The following is a 13828-nucleotide window of genomic DNA, read 5'->3' as shown; positions in this document are numbered from 1 at the left end:
TTCACAGAAATTCAGTGGGTTGTGAGATGCCTATATTTACATTTTAAACACACTATATAGGTAACTTTGAAAATCAAGCTTCATAGACCATACTTTGAGAAATGTTATAATAAACTGCAAAGGCTTGGTTATAATACTGTTAAAAAATGGGGAATGTTTGATAAACAATTCCTGTGTTTTGAAGAAGATACAAAAAGTCTTAAAAAAAAAAAAAAAACAACTTTAAAGTGCAATGATTATTTAAAAGAATCAAGAGAAAGTCCCGGTAGAAAATGGGAAGGATGCCATTCAGCAGCAGTATACTGGTTGGCATTATACCATCATACTTACTCCACTACAATGATTGTCAGCACTTTTTAAAAATATTCTTCCCCTGATTGAAGAAAGTCCTTGGTATTAGTCACAGCCCAAGAGCCAGAGGGTGACATCCTTGGGAGCAAGGTACCTGGCTATCAGTGTCAGTCAAGAACGATGTCCTCACAGTTCCAGAAAAAGGTCAAGAAGGGAAAAGTGATGGTGATTCGGGTTGAGAAGAGGAGGATGTGTTCTGTCGCTCTCCAAACAGCCTTGTCCCTGAGGTGACAGGTAATGAGACAGCATCAATTACGGTGTCTTACCAACCCCTCAATGTGGATTAGCTTCATCCATAAGGAAGACCCGAGCAGAGAAAAGGTATTGGACCATTTCCTGCTGAAGCGTATTTTAAGAAGCAGGCTTATTAAACATAAAATATATCTTCATTTTTGCATTGGCCTCTCAGAGAAAGGCCTTTCTTGTGTTTATTCTGTTAATGTGTTCTTACCCTTACTTCTTTCTTCTCATGTTTAGCTGGTAAAGCATGGTTCTCCTAGACCCGAGGTGGCCTCTTCAAATGTCAGTGATGGAATTCTGGCAAGGCCACAGCTGATACTTTTAAACAGTGTAAAAACTGTGAAATGCTGCCAGTTTCTTCCAAGAAATATTGGGAAATCTGTGATGCTTTCTTTGAATGTCCCTCTTATTCATGACTTTGATAGAAACTTTCTTCCTTTGGCTGCCTGCTGACTCCACTGGAACCAGAGACCCTTGATCTTGCCTCAACATTCTATGTGAGCTGCTCAGTTCAGGTAATTTCAATAAACACACATCAAACATCAACTCTAAGCCAAGCATCAGCTGTAATGAATAAGTAAGACAGAAACTTTGATCTCAAGAAGCTTATGTTTTAGAGGGAGATTCAAGCATCTGAACATACAGTAAACTACACTTTAAATTCTTTACTAGGAGAAGATACATGATGTTCTAATCACAGAAGAAAGAATGTCTGCCATTAATGATTTTTAGGGTAAAAAATACAGGGACATTATGTCCGAATTGGTTTAGGAAAAGAAGAAGTTACTGAATCACATAACAGAAGGTCCAGAAGCGGGGCTGGTTTTAGGCATGGCTTTCAAAGAAGGCCCTATAATATACTAGGATGTAAAATCCTGTCTGCAATGTGATTTCACCTGTGTTTCTGATTTTAAAACGGACACTGTTCGTGGCAACAAAATGGCTTTCAGCAGCTACATTTCCGCTGCAAACAGTTCAATAAGTTGAAAATATTTTTATCTCATCATTATGAGGAGGAGTATTTAATCAGTTACCCACAGTCGAGTCAATCTCCAGATGTTTGTTGCACTGACTGAGGTTGGTGTGGATTATATACCCCATCCTTAGGCTGGTGCTAGGTCCACAGACAGATCTTTTCGACTGAAAAGGTGTTGTCATATATTCCTAAACGGAAAGTATGGATGTTTGGAGTTAGATTCTAAAATGATCACAGCACAGGCCTCTAACTCAGCTTGTGAGGTTTCGGAACAGGGGATAACAGCTATGATATTTTTTTTCAGACAGGAAGGAATTGACTACTCTATAAGAACAAACCACCACCATATGCCCTCCCCTGATCTCAAATGGCTTAAAAAAAAAAAAAAAAACTATATTTATTGCTTACACAATATCTACTATAGGTTTGGTAAGTTCTCCATAGCAGTGACATATCCTGAGGGTGCTTAGATTCTAGGCTGCACTGATTTTATTGAAACTCCATTTTAATATATGCTTTAACTAGAGGTCTGGAGAATGTGGAACTGTTAAAAGCTCCATTTAATCACCACAAATCAATATGTCATTACTGCTTGCAACACCTTGAATAGAGTTGAACACATGCTACACAGAAATGTATAATCCTCCCATACTGGACATTTTCAGAATCTGCCGAAAATCCATTGACCATAGCTACTTGCATCAGTTCAGTTCAGTCACTCAGTTATGTCCGACTCTTCGTGACCCCAAAAATCGCAGCATGCCAGGGCTCCCTGTCCATCACCAACTCCCAGAGTGCACTCAAACTCATTTCCATCGAGTCAGTGATGCCATCCAGCCATCTCATCCTTTGTCGTCCCCTTCTCCTGCCCCAATCCCTCCCAGCACCAGGGTCTTTTCCAATGAGTCAACTCTTTGCACAAGGTGGCCAAAGTATTGGAGTTTCAGCTTTAGCATCATTCCTTCCAAAGAACACCCAGGACTGGTCTCCTTTAGAATGGACTGGTTGGATCTCCTTGCAGTCAAAGGAACTCTCATACATCTGCAACATCATAATTCAAAAGCATCAATTCTTAGGTACTCAGCTTTCTTCACAGTCCAACTCTCACATCCATACATGACCACTGGAAAAGCCATAGCCTTGACTAAATGGACCTTTGTTGGCAAAGTAATGTCCCTGCTTTTCAATATGCTATCTAGGTTGGTCATAACTTTCCTTCCAAGGAGTAAGCGTCTTTTAATTTCATGGCTGCAGTCACCATCTGCAGTGATTTTGGAGCCCCAAAAAATAAAGTCTGACACTGTTTCCACTGTTTCCCCATCTATTTCCTATGAAGTGATGGGACCAGATGCCATGATCTTAGTTTTCTGAATGTTGAGTTTTAAGCCAACTTTTTCACTCTCCTCTTCATCAAGAGGCTTTTTAATTCCTCTTCACTTTCTGCCATAAGAGTGGTGTCATCTGCATATCTGAGGTTATTGATATTTCTCCCGGCAATCTTGATTCTAGCTTGTGCTTCTTCCAGCCCAGCGTTTCTCATGATGTACTCTGCATAGAAGTTAAATAAGCAGGGTGACAATATACAGTCTTGACGTACTCCTTTTCCTATTTGGAACCAGTCTGTGTTCCATGTCCAGTTCTAACTGTTGCTTCCTGACCTGCATATAGGTTTCTCAAGAGGCAGGTCATGTAGTCTGGTATTCCTATCTCTTTCAGAATTTTCCACAGTTTATTGTGATCCACACAATCAAAGGCTTTGCATAGTCAATAAAGCAGAAATAGATGTTTTTCTGGAATTCTGTTCCTTTTTTGATGATCCAGCAGATGTTGGCAATTTGATCTCTGGGTCTTCTGCCTTTTCTAAAACCAGCTTGAACATCTGGAAGTTCACGGTTTATGTATTGCTGAAGCCTGGCTTGGAGAATTTTGAGCATTACTTTACTAGCATGTGAGATGAGTGCAATTGTGCGGTAGTTTGAGCATTCTTTGGCATTGCCTTTCTTTGGGATTGGAATGAAAACTGACCTTTCCAGCCCTGTAGCCACTGCTGAGTTTTCCAAATTTGCTGGCATATTGAGTGCAGCACTCTCACAGCATCATCTTTCAGGATTTGGAATAGCTCAACTGGAATTCCATCACCTCCACTAGCTTTGTTCGTAGTGATGCTTTCTAAGGCCCACTTGACTTCACCTTCCAGGATATCTGGCTCTAGGTGAGTGATCACACCATCGTGATTATCTGGGTCATGAAAATCTTTTTTGTACAGTTCTTCTGTGTATTCTTGCCACCTCTTCTTAATATCTTCTGCTTCTGTTAGGTCCATACCATTTCTGTCCTTTATAGGCGCCTGTCTTTGCATGAAATGTTCCCTTGGTTTCTCTAATTTTCTTGAAGAGATGTCTAGTCTTTCCCATTCAGTTTTTTTCCTCTATTTCTTTGCATTGATCACTGAGGAAGGCTTTCTTATCTCTCCTTGCTATTCTTTGGAAGTCTGCATTCAGATGCTTATATCTTTCCTTTTCTCCTTTACTTTTGGCTTCTCATCTTTTCACAGTTATTTGTAAGGCCTCCCCAGACAGCCATTTTACATTTTATTATTTCTTTTTCTTGGGGATGGTCTTGATCCCTGTCTCCTGTATATGTCATGAACCTCTGTCCATAGTTCATCAGGTACTCTGTCTATCAGATCTAGACCCATAAATCTATTTCTCACTTCCACTCATCTCCAGCAGCATACTGGGCACTTACCGACATGGAGAGTTCCTCTTTCAGTATCCTATCATTTTGCCTTTTCATACTGTTCATGGCGTTCTCAAGGCAAGAATACTGAAATGGTTTGCCATTCCCTTCTCCAGTGGTCCACATTCTGTCAGACCTCTCCACCATGTCCCGTCCATCTTGGGTGGCCCCACGTGGCTTGGCTTAGTTAGACAAGGCTGTGGTCCATGTGATCAGATTGGCTAGTTTTCACTGATTATGGTTTCAGTGTGTCGTGGCCTCATCCAATCACAAGGGAGTGCACAGTGGTAAAGTGTCCTATGCCCAGAAGGAAAGGAAAACTAGACAGAAGTGGGTATTTGGAGCTACTGCAAGTCTAGAGTCATCAGGTGAGGGAACAGGTGGTGCAGAGAAGTGGAAATTGAAACAGTGTAATGAGTTCTGAGAACTGCACAAAGTTTGGCAGTTTTGAAATGAAAACAGAAAATGTGGAAGAGGTTGGAAAGTTGTGCTTTTATGGGTGCTTCACTTTACTTTGCAGATACTGTATTTCTTAGGTTGAAGACTTGTGGCAACTCTACATTGAGGAAGTCCATTGACAAAACTTTATCAACAGTTTGCTTAGTGTTCCATGTTACATTTTGGTAATTCTCACAATGTTTCAATTTTCTATTATTATTAGTGTAGTTGTTACGGTGATTTGTGATCATTGATCTTTGATGTTACTATGGCAATTGTTTTGGGGTGCCATGAAACGTGCCCATAGAAGATAACAAACTTAATCAATAAATGTGTGTATCCTGACTGCTCCACTGACTGGCTGTTCCCCCATCTCTGTCCCTCTCCTTGAGTATCCTTATTCCCTCACACAACAGAAGGATTGAGATTAGGCCAATTAATAACCCTACTGTGGCCTCTAAGTATTCAAATGAAAGAAAGAGCCACATATTTCTCACTCTAATTCAAAAGATAGAAATGATTAAGTTTAGTGAGGAATACATGGTGAAAGCTGACATAGGCTGAAGGCAAGGCCACTTGTACAATTAGCAAAGTTGTGACTGCAAAAAAAAATGTTCCTAAGGAAAATTAAAAGTGCTATTCCACTGAACATGCAAATGATTAGAGAGCAAAACAGCCTTATTGCTGACATGGAGAAAGTTTTCTTGGGCCCATATCAATATTCAGCATAAGTTTTATAATTTCATGGGATTTATCATTTCATCAGCTGGATAACTATAGTCATCATTCTATCAGACAAGTGCATGAACCAGGATTACAATTCATTTTAAAGTGCTAAAAAGAACAAAACTCAGAGATAAATGCTAAGAATGAAAGGACATGTTTCACTGTATTTTAAACTTACTTAAAATTTTGTTGAGAATTTGAAATTTACTCATAGATAATAATCTTATGGGAGCTTCCCCAGTGGCAGAGTGGTCAAAGAATCTGCCTGCCAGTGCAGGAGATACAAGAGATTCAGGCTTGATCCCTGGGTCAGAAGATCCTTTGAAGTAGAAAGTGACAACTCACTCCAGTAATCTTGCCTGGAAAATTCCATGGACAGAGGAGCCTGGTGGGCTCCAGTCTAGAGGGTCTCAAAACATCAGGCATGACTGAGCACATACAAATAAATGTTTTAAAGAACCACCCATGTACTAAGGAAAATTCAGAACGTCTAGCTTCCTAGAAGAAAAGAGGATATTAAAAAGGGAAAGAAATGCAGAGAAGAAGTAGAGAAGGTTTATATAAAATTTTTGCTAAAAGTGAAAAGACTAGTGGAAAACTTTTTTACTGTATGTCTAAGTTGGGATGATGGGTATTTAATGTGTACAAATCATTTACTTCTTGGGATCTGTGTTTTCACATTTGCACATGAAAAGTGTTGGACAGACCATATCTAATGCAGAGATTTATGAAGGCATGTTTTTCCTCTCCAAGTTTAATATTTATTGAGCATTAACAATAATTGGGATTCATTTGGCTCTGATTTTACCTGGTTAACATCTCCAGCTATGGTTAGATTTGGAAGAAATTTTCACCAAACCTCTAAATGACCCTTTCTTGCTGACTGAGTGTGGTCAGCATCTGGGTGTCTTTAAAAGGGATGTTTTAATAACTTGGATATGTTCTAGGGCTTCACTGAGCTTGATTTCTGCATGGAATCATTACAAAATTCACATTCTGGTAAACAAAAATAATTACAATATATTTCTGATCATTATTTGCCTTTTGAAGAGTATTAAAGTGGCATGCCAGCAAACCAGAATCAGAATTCTTAAAAATCTTGTTTTTCAAACTTCTCTAGAGATTCTTTCACAACAAAACATCTCCAGTGTTGTCTGACTTTCCTCTTCCTTTATTCCACCCATGCATGCAACAGCTATACCACCCTTCTGATAGACTGTCTACCTGTAGCCTCACCTTTACCTAATGATGGTGCCTGGCTCCTCCAGAAGGGCTATCCCACTCCTGGTCCTTCCATGTAGCTCATAAACAACAGTGCACAGAACCTCTGGGGCTGAAATACTTTAATGTATTTCTCTCTTGAGACATTCTTGGTGAGCATTTCTGATCACAAAAAGAGAGAGATGATTACTATCACGCTCATGGGTTCCTCTACTGAGTGGCAAATTCTCTTCCTACTTTTTGTTTTGTACTACAGGAATAGAAGTAATTCCCTTTCAACAGTTCTGGGAGCATAGTCAAGCTTAGAGTGACTGTTAGTGTCAGATAATCCTTCATAGACTTGCCAAAGGAAGAAAGGAAACTTGTCAGTGAAAGAATTTAATCCCTGCTCACTTAGCAGGCAAAGACTAAGGCAAGTGAAGAAAGATAGTGTGTTATATGCCAGCTATCCCTTAATTATTTATCTATCACTTCCACAGTTGAAATCATAAGATTATCTTGCATCCCCCCAATTCTGGGGTGCCTGGGTTTCATTATTGAATTTGTCCCACCTCTGCTGTTTCTTTAATGGGGCAGAAAATGAGCAATTGAGAAGTCACAGTAATCTTGTTAGTTTCCCTTGGTTCATGCCGGAAGCAGACTATAAATCTAAGACCTGGGTAAAAATTCCATTCTCAGAACTTATACTTCGTGCTGGGACCTCACTTTGGGAAACCCAAGTTTAAAAACAATTGAGACATTCTTGTCTTTTTATCTCCCTGTCCAAGAACTGAGATTAATTATGGTGTTGGTCTCCTTGTTTTTCTTCTTTATTCTGATAAATTCACAAACAGGTGGAATTCACTGGCCATCCAATGTTACTTTTCCTTTCTTCTTTTTTAAATATTTATTCATTTGGCTGCTCTGGGTCTTAGTAGTGGCGTGTGGGGTCTTTGATCTTTCTTGTTGGCATGTGGGGTCTAGTTTCCTGATTAGAAAACTAGTTTCCACAGTGATCAAACCCGAGCCCCCAGCATTGGGCACTCTGAGTCCCAGCCACTGGACTGGCAGGGAAGTCCTTTCTTTCCTTTTTAAATAAAAAAAAGACTATATAGCAAACCTTGCTGTAGAGAACTTCTGGCGTTGACCTAACCTGATTCCTATTCATCCAAACATTATCCCACCATATAAAAATTGTCATTCTTTTTTCATTATTTTTCAATCTGAACTTGACAGAAAGAACTTTCTTTCCTTGTTTATCTATAAATTTAACACATAAATGGTAACCAAATTCCACTGAGCCACATATATCGCCTATGAAGTGAATCCTACATGAAATTGGAAACTGTTATGTCAATATGTCTTTGAGTTCATGGATGACTTCTGTAGGCTTCTGCTTACATACTGGGCCATATAAGCGTCAAAGAATTTCCAAAGCTGAATTATGCTAATAAAAAATTTGACCATAGTTTAAAAGCATTTTCCTTGACTTTTGGCATTGTTGCTGCTGCTGCTGCTGCTGCTGCTAAGTCGCTCCAGTCGTGTCCTACTCTGTGCGACTCCATAGACGGCAGCCCACTGGGCTCCCCCGTCCCTGGGATTCTCCAGGCAAGAACACTGGAGTGGGTTGCCGTTTCCTTCTCCAATGCATGAAAGAGAAAAGTGAAGTCATTCAGTCATGCCCGACTCTTAGTGACCCCATGGACTGCAGCCTACCAGGCTCCTCCGTCCATGGGATTTTCCAGGCAAGAATACTAGAGTGGGTTGCCATTGCCTTCTCCATTTGTCATTGTTACTTTCTGCAAATTCCTCTAGAAAGTATGATGAGGCAGTTCTTCATACTATCTTTGTGAAGCTATAATATATGAAAAAATATATTGCTCTCTTCAGTCCTTGGAGAGGGCAGGTAAACTCTTGGCAGCCTTGTTGCTTCAGGCTGAAGCGACCTTATGTATATACGCTAATGAACGGTGACAAGGATTATTATTTTCATTATGTTCTATGACATGAAAAAACGTGCCATACAGGTCCATAGTAACATTTTTCAACTTACCTAATTGTAAGTCCCACTGTAACATGCAAAGTGAACTAGTCCGAGCAGATTTATAACTGTCTTCTCACATCTTCATATCCTGTGACTGAGAAACAATTTCCCACATAGCTCATGGCCTTATTCCTTTCAGTGAAGCTTTCTCTGACCATTCCATGTACATTAACATCCCTTCGTGCCCATATGTCCTAAAGTCCATACTATGCTTTATCATTTCCATTACATTTATGACACGCTGTGCTGTGCTGTGCTGTGCTTAGTCTCTCAGTCACGGCCGACTCTTTGCGGCCCCACAGACTGTAGCCCGCCAGACTCTTCTGTCCATGGGATTCTCCAGGCAAGAATACTGGAGTGGGTTTTCATGTCCTCCTCCAGGGGATCTTCCCTATCCAGGGATCAAACCCATGTGTCTTGCATCTCCTGCATTGACAGGTGTATTCTTTACCCCTAGTGCCACTTGGGAAGTCCTGTTCTTCTTATCCGGTAGTTTAGTCACTCAGTCGTGTTCAACTCTTGTGAACCCAAGAACTATATAGATCACTAGGCTCCTCTGTCTATGGAATTTCCCCGGGCAAGAATATCAGAGTGGTTTGCCATTTCCTTCTCCAGTTGTTGTCATACTTTCTCTAATAAATGTGTTTGTGGTTTTATACTAATTACTATTAATAGTTTGCCTAAAATGTGTTAAATTCTTCAGAGTGCAGATGGTTTCTAATTATTACTTGTGATAGCACAGATATTTTAGGTATTTTTATGGGTTTGTAAATCATCTACTTATAGCTTCTTCCTGTGATCCTATTTTTTAAACAGGTTTTTCTTTTCCAAGATATAACTATTTCTCTTTATTTATTTATACTTTCTTTTTTATAGGTTGTACTTCACATTTAAATTGTGAATAATGATGAATTTTTGTTTTACTGTGTAGAGTAAAAAACACAGTTAAGTTTTTTCAGTAGTGTTTATAGAATAAGCTATTCTTTTCCCATACTTTGAAATATCACCTTTACTACATTCTAGATACTTATATATTTTCAGTCTGCCATAAAAATTCCTCTTATGTTCTTTTGGATGAAGCTTCTGTTCCTACAGCTGAACCAAAATGTTTTCAGTATTCTAAATGTATAATGCTTTATTACTGTATGGTTAAATGTCATTAACCTTGTTTCTCAAATTTATTCTAAATATGATAACATTTTCAATCAATGTATTTATTTAAAAGTGATAATTCTTCCAGATACAATTTTAAATAATTAAATTTTCCCTAAACCACCTACAAGAAATCTGGGAATTTTAATCTGTACATTTGATAATTACCTTGGTGAAAGTCAACCAAGGTATAAAGAAAAAAACATTTTCAGCATTACTTTTTCTTATTTAGAAATATGGCATGCATTTCTATTTTTAGGGTATTGAATAATATTTTGTCCTCTAAATTCAAATTTTAGCATTAGATTCTTACTTATTTCAACAATATTATAATTATAGAACACAGATAATAATGACAAAAAACCTAGCAAAATTAAAGTGAAAACTACGTGTAACTTAAAATCCTTTTCCTCTTTTCTTAAAAAGCCATGAAAAATCCTACTGACCACTCAGAGGTGAACACATCTAATGCTTTTCAGTTTAGCACTCTAAAAGTTTCTGTATATTTAAGCAAGTATAGGTGCATAGTTATAAAGCATATGCCAAAACATTTTGTTCCTTCCTTTTAAATTTGAAATAGATTTTTGTAGATAATGGGCATGATTATAAATCATTACCTATAGTTCTATGTGAAAGTGTCAGTCACTCAGTTGTGTCTGACTCTTTGTGACCCCATGGACTGTAGCCTGCCAAGCTCCTCTACCCATGGGATTTTCCAGGCAAATATACTGAAGTTGGTACTCATTCCCTTCTATACAGCATCTTCCTGACCCAGGGATAAAACCTAGGTCTTCTATATTACAGGCAAATTCTTTACAGTCTGAGCCACCAGGGAAACCCTAGTTCTGTATCAGATGGTTAATATTCAGTTATCCATATCAGTTCAGTACAGTTCAGTTGTTCAGTCATTTCCAACTCTTTGCAACCCCATGGACTGTAGCACGCCAGGCTTCCCTATCACCAACTCTTGGAGATTGTTCAAACTCATGTCAATTGAGTCAGTGATGCCATCCAACCATCTCAGCCTGCCATCCCTTCTCCTTCTGCCTTTAATCTTTCCCAACTTCAGGATATTTTTCAGTGAGTCAGTTCTTCGTATCAGGTGGCCAAAGTATTGGAGTTTCAGCTTTAGCATCAGAACATCCGATGAATATTCAGAATTGATTTCCTTTAGGATTGACTGGTTTGATCTCCTTGCAGTCCAAGGGATTTGCAAGAGTTTATTCTAACAACAAAGTTCAAAATTCTTTGATGCTCAGTTTTCTTTACAGTCCAACTCTCACATCCATACATTACTAATGGAAAAACCCTAGCTTTGACTTAGATGGACCTTTGTTGGCAAAGTAATGTCTCTGCTTTTTAATATGCTGTCTAGGTTAGTTATAGTTTTTCTTCCAAGGAGAAAGCATCTTTTAATTTAATGGCTGAAGTCACCATCTGCAATGATTTTGGAGCCCCCAAAATAAAGTCTGTCACTGTTTCCACTGTTTCCCCATCTATTTGCCATGAAGTGATGGGACCAGAAGCCATGATCTTAGTTTTCTGAATGTTGAGTTTTAAGCCAACATTTTCACTCTCTTCTTTCACTTTCATCAGGAGGCTCTTTAGTTCTTCTTTGCTTTCTGCCAGAAGAGTGGTGTATCTGAGGTTATTGATATTTCTCCCGGCAATCTTGATTCCAGCTTGTGCTTCATCCAGTCCACCATTTCTCATGATGTACTCTTCATATAAGTTAAATAAGCAGGGTGACAATATACAGCCTTGATGAACTCCTTTCCCAATTTGGAACCACTCTGTTGTTCCATGTCCAGTTCTAAGTGTTGCTTCTTGACCTGAATATAGATTTCTCAGGAGGCAGCTAACATGGTCTGGTATTCCTATCTCTTTAAGAATTTTCCACAGTTTGTTGTAATGCACACATAGGCTTTGGTGTAGTCAATGAAGCAGATGTTTCTTGTTTTCTATGTAACTCTCTTGCTTTTTCATTGATCTAACAGAGGTTGGCAATTTGATCTCTGGTTCCTCTGCCTTTTCTAAATCCAGCTTGAACATCTGGAAGTTCATGGTTCATGTACTGCTGAAGCCTCACTTGGAGCTTTTGAGCATTACTTTGCTAGCATGTGAGATGAGTACAATTGTGCACTTACAATTTGAACATTCTTCGGCATTGCCTTTCTTAGGGATTGGAATGAAAACCGATCTTTTCCAGTCCTGTGGCCATTGCTGAGTTTTCCAAATTTGCTGGCATATTGAGTACAACACTTTAACAGAATCATCTTTTAGTATTTGAAACAGCTCAGCTTGAATTCCATCACCTCCACTAGCTTTGTTTGTAGTGATGCTTCCAAAGGCCCACTTGACTTCACATTCCAGGATGTCTGGCTCTAGGTGAGTGATCACACTATCGTGGTTATCTGGGTCATGAATACCTTTTTTGTATAGTTCTTCTATGTATTCTTGCCACCTCTTCTCAATATCTTCTGCTTCTGTTAGGTCCATACCATTTCTGTCCTTTATTGTGCCCATCTTTGCTTGAAATGTTTCCTTGGTATCTCTAATTTTCTTGAAGAGATCTCTAGTCTTTCCCATTCTTTTGTTTTCATCTATTTCTTTGCATTGATCACTTAGGAAGGCTTTCTTGTCTCTCCTCCTATTCTTTGAAACTCTGCATTTGCATTCAAATAGTATAGCTTTCCTTCTTTCCTTGGCCTTTAGCTTCTTTTCTTTTCTCAGCTATTTGTAAGGCCTTCTCAGTCATTTTGCTTTTTTGCATTTCTTTTCCATGGGGATGGTCTTGATCCCTATTTCCTGTACAATGTCACAAACCTCCATCCATAGTTCATCAAGCACTCTATCTATCAGATCTAGTCCCTTAAATCTATTTCTCACTTCCACTGTATAGTCATAAGGGATTTGATTTAGGTCATACCTGAATGGTCTCATGGTTTTCCCTACTTTCTTCAATTTAAGTCTGAATTTGGCAATAAGGAGTTCATGATCTGACCCACAGTCAGCTCCCGGTCTTGTTTTTGCTGACTGTATAGAGCTTCTCCTTCAGCTGCAAAGAACATAATCGATCTAATTTTGGTATTGACCATCTGGTGATGTCCATGTGTAGAGTCTTCTCTTATCTTGTTGAAAGAGGATGTTTGCTATGACCAGTGTGTTAGCTTGGCAAAACTCTGTCAGCCTTTGACCTACTTCATTTTGTACTCCAAGGCCAGATTTGCCCATTACTCCACGTATCTCTTGAGTTCCTACTTTTGCATTCCTGCCCCCTGTAATGAAAAGGACATTTTTGGGGGGTTAGTTCTAGAAGGTCTTGTAGGTCTTCATAGAACCATTCAACTTTGGCTTCTTCAGCATTACTGGTTGGGGCATAGACTTGGATTACTGTGATATTGAATGGTTTGCCTTGGAATTGAACAGAGATCATTCTGTTGTTTCTGAGATTGCACCCAAGAACTGTATTTTGGACTCTTTTGTTTATATATATATATATATATATATATACACACACACATATATAAAGTATACCAAGTACCCAGTCTATTCCATAGTAACCCCTCCAAAAAAATATTGTCCTTTTCCCCAATCCCCATCTTTCTCCCACCCTCCTGACCCTAATAACCCTTAAATACATAAATAAGATTGTGATTATCATCTCAGAGCTACTTCAAAATTTAGAAGATATTTATTACTTTCCTGTATATTTCCAAAAAGGAAGGAAAATAATAACATGACCACCAATAATTTCTCTTGGGACCAGAAGGTCTGGTCACCTGGCAATAAATGTTTCTACCAGGTAGAGAACTTTATCTGCCTTTTAAATTGAATTTGAAAGGTTTATTTATAGAGGTAAACATAGCATCAGCAGAAAATTCAGACGAATATGTGCAAGAGAGGAAGCTGAGATCAAGTGATAGTTCCATGGGCAGCATGGTGACCTGTCCTCCCACCAA

Source organism: Bubalus kerabau, chromosome 15 (assembly GCF_029407905.1).
Source record: "Bubalus kerabau isolate K-KA32 ecotype Philippines breed swamp buffalo chromosome 15, PCC_UOA_SB_1v2, whole genome shotgun sequence".
Classification (NCBI taxonomy): Eukaryota; Metazoa; Chordata; class Mammalia; order Artiodactyla; family Bovidae; genus Bubalus; species Bubalus kerabau.
The sequence above is the reverse complement of the archived record's forward strand: the minus strand, read 5'-3'. Positions refer to the sequence as shown.